Source organism: Lepisosteus platostomus, chromosome 4 (assembly GCF_059453375.1).
Source record: "Lepisosteus platostomus isolate fLepPlt1 chromosome 4, fLepPlt1.hap1, whole genome shotgun sequence".
Taxonomy (NCBI): Eukaryota; Metazoa; Chordata; class Actinopteri; order Semionotiformes; family Lepisosteidae; genus Lepisosteus; species Lepisosteus platostomus.
In genome coordinates this window covers 47421443-47429028 of record NC_142614.1, presented here as the reverse complement: position 1 = coordinate 47429028, position 7586 = coordinate 47421443, and the positions used below count along the sequence as shown (strand labels likewise).

The following is a 7586-nucleotide window of genomic DNA, read 5'->3' as shown; positions in this document are numbered from 1 at the left end:
AGCTTTGAGGACAGTGTGGAAGACCAGCTTCCTTTGGATGTGAAAGAGGCAGTGGAGAATGGAATACAAAGTGCTTATCTCCAAGGTAACGGGGCTCTTAAATGGATTTGGGCTATCAGTGACAGGCAGTTTTCTTTGGTTATTGAAGCACCATTATTTGGGTCAGTTTCAGATTCTGATACCAAGAATGGTTTCCAATATAGAGGATGTGTACTATAGCATGACAAAATGTCCAAAAAATGTTTATCCCATTTGATATTGCAATAATAAAGTCATATATGTGAAGGCTCACCTTGAAGCATTATTTTTAAGCACTACAGTTTGCATAAACTCTGGTTGTTTACATATCTTTTGTTTTGAACAACTTTTCATTTAACTTCTTAAGAGTCAGTAGTGGAGATCAAGTTCTGGTGCTAGGGTGTCAATTTTTACTGACGTGTTTGAAATAGTGATGTACATTCTGTACATTTTATAAGTCCTCTAGAATTATACTTTCATATGTTATGCTGTCTAATTAACTAAGGTAAGGAGTATTTCATATTTATGGTGTATACACAGCTGAAGAGAGGTTCTGAACTACTCAGCTTGAATTAGGTAGTGTTAAATGATGATGTATGGGTGTGAAAGCTGGACCCTGAAAAAAGCTGACCGAAAGAGGATGGATGCTTTCAAGCTATTGGTGCTAGAGAAGACTGTTACGGATACCATGGACAGCAAGGGTCACCAATAAAGAGGTTCTGGAGCGCATCAAGCCAGAAATCTTGCTTAGGGAAAGATCACCAGACTCCGGCAATTGGAGAAAGCAAATATGCTTGGAATGGTCAGTGGAACAAGAAGACGAGGCCACCAAAGAACGCGGTGGCTCGACGCCAACAAAACGGACACTGGTTTAGGTATAGAACAGCTGAAAGGGAAAGTCCAAGACCGGAAAGCGTGGCGAGAGATGGCCTATAGAATCGCAGAGAGTCGGATCCGACTGACCGGATAACATCATCATCATCAAATGATGATGTGGATGTGTAGGTGCACTGTCAAAAAAGCTTCTAAAAAGCTGCAATTTTACATGTTTGTCCATGTGCTTTCTACATATGCAGCCATTTCCTGATTCTCCAATGCCATTCAAAGTAATTCCAGGTCCACTGCTGGGGTTCCCGGTGCAGGATGTGGTCACTACAGTTTACTCTGTCAGCATACAGCCTGGGACATCAATGGCCATGGTCTCAGCCTGTGTGTCTCGCTGTATGCACAAGGTAACATTTGCTCAAAAGGAAAAGATGAAGACTAGAATAATCATGTAGCACAATACAATTTCTTCAACCCGTTTGAAATCATGATGGAAGGCTCATTTCTAGAAAGTAGTCCCCAAAATGAATAAACCGATGAAAGAAAACATGAGAGAAATATATGTAGAAAGAAAAGTCATTGCTTATTGCAAGACAGAAGTTAAAGATGCAATTGTTAAATGTTCTGAGTAGCCCAGGGCACAATACATAGAGGTTAGAAGTGTTGTGCTGTTTTTTACAATTGGCTTTGTTAGACCAATATGCTAACAACAAAATCAGTTTGGTTTCTTTCAATTTGATTTAAAAATACAACTCAAATATCAAATGCTATATTAAATGTTTATTGCTGCAATTTAGTCTTAATCTATTCAAATTTATCGATGAATAGACGGGCCAGAAGACTGGGTTTTTAGTGACAGAATAAATGTTTATATTTTTTATAGAACATTTAAGCTTGTTTGTCCTTCAGGTTTCATTACAATATGGGCATTGTTGTTTAAAAACATATTTAACAAAGTATTCATCAGGAAACAATGGAGTGTGATGGGAGTGAGCATTTCTTTACAAAAACGACTTTTCTTTTGTTCATCTTTCTCACAGGGTTACTTCACAGTCCTTTGCGCTCTGACATCTGACACTGCCACCTTCACACTGGAACTGTCCAGCTACGAAGCCATGACTGCCCATGATCAGAACACCCTTCTCAGCCGAATGACAGGAGTGGCATGAAGCCTTCAGCCAAACATGTTTGAAACAAGGAGTACAAGAAACTGTTTAACTCTTGAAAGCACCAGGCTCATACAAAATGTAGACTGGGCTTTGTCTTTTAAGAAGGGGTTGAAAAGACCTGCATTTCCTTTCATGTGTTGTCATCCATTTTGCTGCAGGATATAACTTGGGAAACACACTAAACTGACTTCAAAGTTTGGAATTACCAGCTAAAATTATCTTAATAAATTATGTACAAAAGCTCTAAGAGTAGGATAGGTGATTGTTATGGATAAATTAAGATGTACTGAACAAAGTAACATTTTACATACATCAATAAAAAATTAAAATGCAGAAGCATTAAAAACTACCCCAAGAAAGCTAGTGCCTTCTTCTTTCAGTCTTATTTCCACAGTGGAGTCTTAGGTCATGGTTGAACTGAGTTTAACGGGACATATTTTAACATGCAATATTGCCAGGGCTGCAAATATCAGTACCTCTTCCAACAGGAGACACTTTAATGTTCAAATGCGGGACTTTCTGGGTCACAAGGGTCGGCTGGCAACCGTACTCGCCTCAAAAGCAAAGGAGTCCTCTCGCGTCATTCTGTTGCGGTGGGAGACATGAGTGAGCACAGTGCTGATGAGCAAGTTGCTCAAACCTAACGTTTCCGAAGGGGTGGAACTGCAGTACGGGAATAATCACGAGGGTGGAGCATCGATAGTGTTACACCGAGATAACAGATTTGCAACTTTTTTTTTAGTCAAGAAGCAATACAAAGAAGAACAATCTCCCACTCCTCCTCACTGAAACATTCACCGCAGTGGCAGCTCCTCCACCTTCTTCATCTCAAAACGCGACTCTAGCTCCACAAAAAAGATGAACGAGGTCGGATTTTGTAATTGGAATTGCATTTTCCAAATTCCAAAGTTGCAAAATATTTTTTTCACCCGAGCATTTGTTTTCAATTAACCTGAACGTCATTTTCGCAGATCGCGTCTTATATAGGTCACGTGCTCAATCTGTAAAGCGCCACGCAGCGATCAGCGCGTCATCTCTGAACTCACAATTGCATTATTACTGAGAGAGTGACGGATTGCTCAAGGGGTTAAAATGATCGTAGTTTCTCATACTGTAGGTTATTGCTTTAGCTCATTCTCTTCGTCAGGGCATATATAAAAAAAAAACGTATTGTACGCCCGGTAGTAATGGTCAAGAGAGTGGCAAACTATTGCAGCAAAACCTTCCCGGATTAGGAATACCGCAGCAAAGCAGAAAGGTACCTATAGATTTTAGGAGTAGTTACAGTACCCTTTAAGAGAAGTTGCTTTCACTGAGACTTTATCTGGTATAACATTAGTGTTTCACTATTTTTCTATTAGTTAGAAATAGTCTGGTGTAATATTTTAAAAGTAAATTAATATGACGTGCGTGTAACACAAGAACAGTAAACTATGGTGCAGAAAAAAAAAACTTGCATGGCAGCGACAGTCTTATTTTTGTGCGGTTACTGCGCATCTGCAACCCTGCAACTTGGTAAAGATCAGGCGAAGTCTATTTTCTGAATTGGACTGCTTGTTTCTACACTGTGTAACCAAAGTGGTAAAAAATACTGTTTTTTTACATTGGGTGTCCGCGGAAATCTGTCGATTTTCCGTTACGACCAGCTTCAGTAAAATGTCGTGCAAACGGTGCCCTTCTACACGCTACTTTGTGCAGAAGGTATGCAGAGGAAGAAGCATGAGAGCACCAGAATGAGCTCCCGTTTAACTATCCTGAAAGCAACGAATTCGTTTGATTAAAATCGATGTGTATATCAATGAAGATGTAAATTTGTACAGTTCAAGATTTGTAAAAACTTGTGGGAGGGCATGGGGGTGTAGCGACGCTTTCCAGCACGTGGTGAACCGATGCGACCGCCTGTAAGAGATGGAAGTCGCAAACACATCATTGTCCGAGGATCGGAGCAACAGAAACGTTTTTTTCAAGCGAAGCAGTATCTTCATTCATATTTTTATCAATAGAAATACAAACATATCCAAAAACGATATAAAAAAAACAGTGGGGTGTGAAGTCGAGCACTGGTCTTGTTACTTTTGAATGTGTGCTTACTTCATTCACCTACTGTAAGACGTTTTTTTTACACCAGAACCACACATCGTATTAAGAAAATAAATCTTTCCCGTTAAACATCTAGTAGCCAGTTCTGTCTAGTTCTTCTAGAAAACGTCACCCATGTCATGAAATACAGTACATACTCTATGCACAATCCGTATCTCTACTGAATTTCTTTCAGACTTCAAAAAGTACCTTTTTTTCTTCTTATGTTTTATGGTCCCAATAAATTAATTCCCTGATCACACTGTCTTTTCTTCTGATATTGCCAAGTTTTTGTCCTCTCTACCAGATTATGAACAGTGCATGATAAGGCTTTCTAGTAGTCTCACCTTGTAGTCTGTTTTCAGATCTGACCTTAAGACCCTGGCAGTCACATAGATCTTATGATGTATTCTGCATGTTGTCTTCTGTATATTGATTTATTTGGTACAATGATCTCTCCTGAATGTGCACTTTCCTAAGAAACAATGTTTTCTGAAAACTGCTATGTAAAATAAAGATTAATAATCGGTATACATATCACATAGGTAATATCAATCGCCAGACAGGATTGTACTATAGGCATCTGGGTGTTTATGATGATTTTTTCATGTTAATTAGAACAATAAAATTACAAACAAAATGTTTGGGTATAAAACAAGAAGTGTGTAGCTTACTCCCTTCAGCATTGAAGCAATACATAAGGTTTGCAACAGTAGTAAAATCTCATTTATAATACTGCATTAATTTGTATTCACCATACCTCTAAACTTACATTAGGTAATTAAATGTTCAGACTTTTATAGTTCAGTCGATTGGTGAATCCATACAAATGAAAGATGTGAGAGATATTCTAGTTTTTAAAAATCCAAGGAGTGTAGATAGATAGGGTCAAGCAGTTTTTGTAGCAAAAGAGCCACAACTTGAAACTAAAAGAGAATTAATTATTGAAACATGCCGTGGTATTGATGCTTCAATAAAATGGCTGGGCTGCTTGTTACTTTGGAGAGCTGTGGGTGCTTTCAACAGGATTCCTAGTTAGGTGTCTTAAGGCCCAATCTGGGCTCCTTGAAGTAGCAGCTAGAAATGGGATCTATATACAGTTAGGGGTGGCTTCTCTTTGTTCTTCAGATTACAATCTGTATGTCTAATATTTTTTTTAAATCATCAAGGAGCTGAGTTGCATTAACATTCATCTTTTATAAACATGCTGCTTATAAACTCTGCAAGTACAAATCAGCAAATAGATAATGTTAGCAGTAAGTACAGCCCCCTATTACTGTTTCTCCAGTTGTAAATTATAGAATAGAACTGCCTGCTTAGAGTTTGCTGCATTTTGGACAGTTGGACATTTTGGACAGTCTATACAGGTCTGAATGTTTGTAATCCCATATTTTTCGTGTTTGATTTATACATTCCATTACATCTGTCAATATGCGATGTTACTATTGTAATGCTTGAGTTGAGTACAGATAACACATCACAACTCTTTGAGGAGTTTTGCTTGAGTGTCAGTTTTAATACTTGTCATTTTTAAAGTAGCAAATCAGAATAGTTTGTAATGAAAACTGTGTTAAGTAAGTAGACTGGATCCAGTGATATCACTGTCCAAATTTGGACATTTTATTGAAGCAAACAGGATTTTACTGTTTGGACTCCTTGGAAGAGAAGGAGATCACATAAGCTTCTACTGTTCTTGAGTCCTCAGGTTCATGTTCTCCAAAGAAATGAAAGTGGAGATGATGAGCTGAGAACTGTACTGAAATTGAATACAAATTATCACTATATCAGCTGTCTGTCAACATGGTAGCTAAAACTGATCTACATGTTTTAAATGTCTCTTGCACTCTTTCTACATAAAATATTTAAGGATATTCAGATTCAATTACAGTACATGGAAATGATAAAATATGTAAATTAGTAAAACATGCATTTGCTACAAAAACTGCTGTTTTTCTGGAAATCATACATTAAGCATTAACAAGCACTAAGAACTTCATTGTTCCTGCCTCTCAGATGGACAGAGATCCCCGGTCTCCCCAACTGAGTGGCTCCTCTGAGAAAGACCTGCAGTTCACTAGAACAATGAATATAAGTCAGAAAAATGCCAAACGTGCCAAACGCATTGGTAAGTACCTGATTTATACTTTCTAGACTATTAATTTCAGGCTGAGTAATGAGTTGAGAACTGTAGTTATCAGTGTGTATACAGTCTATTTTGAATTCTTTAGCTAATTCTGAATCCAGAGAAAAAGGAGTAATTTAGGCTTGCATTAACTCCACCAAAATCATTCCAAACATTTCTGTCCATGGTGTGGTAAAAGAAAGTGAAGTACATTTCCCTCCTTGTGTGAGGAAAAAGACATGTGCTCCTGGTAGGGAGTAGTCTGTGTCAGTAACATGCAGTATGTTGGCAGGGCTGGAGGAGGTGAAGTGGGTTGTGCGTGTGCAGTGCTATATGCATGAAACACCAGGCACATTGAGAGGTCTTGCATGATTAGCAGTTGCTGAACAAAAAGATTTTCTGCTGTCCCTGTCAGAGCTGAGGATGTGATCAAGATAAATTGAAATTAAGACTAAATTAACAGAGCTTTGATGGGATTAACCTGCTTTGCCAATGTGCACTGATTCCCATTATTGGTGTTTGTGTGGTCACCTGTTTTGTTGATTCCTGGCTTTTCAATGCATCTGCCCTCTGCTGCCTCTATTTCTTCTCCCCTGTCCCAAACTCTGTCATGGCAAAATACAGTAGCAGCTTGTTCTGAACTTGGCAGCAAGCTAGGGAGTAAGATTATTCCTCTTCAGAGACTGATATTTGTAACTGATCAGTATTAAAGCAATGTTTCTCAACCCTGCTTCTGGAGTATCTTTTAGTTTTCCTTCCAGATGGTGGTACAGTGGTGAGCACTGGCTCACTTCCTGGCGTGCTATCTGCAACACTAAATTAAATAAAGTGGTTAGAAAATAAATGTGATCTAGTTGCTTTTTTTTATTTTTCATGAATGCCTTTCCTACTGTGTCCTTCAGGTGAAGCCCTTGAGAATTGCCCTGTGCTAACTAAAGCCACGCTTGTGCGTTCTCGCTGTTTCTCCAATGGAATCAAGCCTGTGCCGCCAAACGCCCAACCCAGGTCTGTCCATGACACACGGCTCTCAGAAATGTACACATTGCAGACACATTCAGAGCAATTAAAATGCTGCCCTTACAGCTCAAGACGGTTGTGGCTTTTATAAACAGTGCACTGAAGCTCGTTTTCCAAACTTGTTACTCAGTTTTTTCTTACTGCCACACAGGTAGCCTACTACTTTTAGAAACATCTTTTCTGTTTTTTTGTGGGGGCTGGAGTGAAGAGTGTTGATAAAATTAGCTTGTTGTTGTCCAAGCTTGCATCTTTTGTGGTTTTATGTGCTTCAAAGCAGGACTGTGAACTTGGCAAGGGAGTGAACACAGTTGACAACACTGCTCCAACTCTGTAAAAATGACAGAGCAGTGTTTATC

General features: G+C 38.8%; 2 long non-coding RNA genes across 2 annotated transcripts; both read left to right on the top strand.

Annotated features, from left to right (window-relative positions):
• LOC148673285 (uncharacterized) lies at positions 1-1917 on the top strand. The gene is made up of 3 exons (XR_015936177.1): positions 1-85; positions 1135-1250; positions 1884-1917. It is a non-coding gene; the product is annotated as an uncharacterized LOC148673285 (long non-coding RNA).
• A 1226-nt stretch (positions 1918-3143) lies between these two features.
• Positions 3144-7215, top strand: LOC148673284 (uncharacterized). The gene is made up of 3 exons (XR_015936176.1): positions 3144-3270; positions 6105-6216; positions 7116-7215. It is a non-coding gene; the product is annotated as an uncharacterized LOC148673284 (long non-coding RNA).
• Positions 7216-7586: the final 371 nt, after the last annotated feature.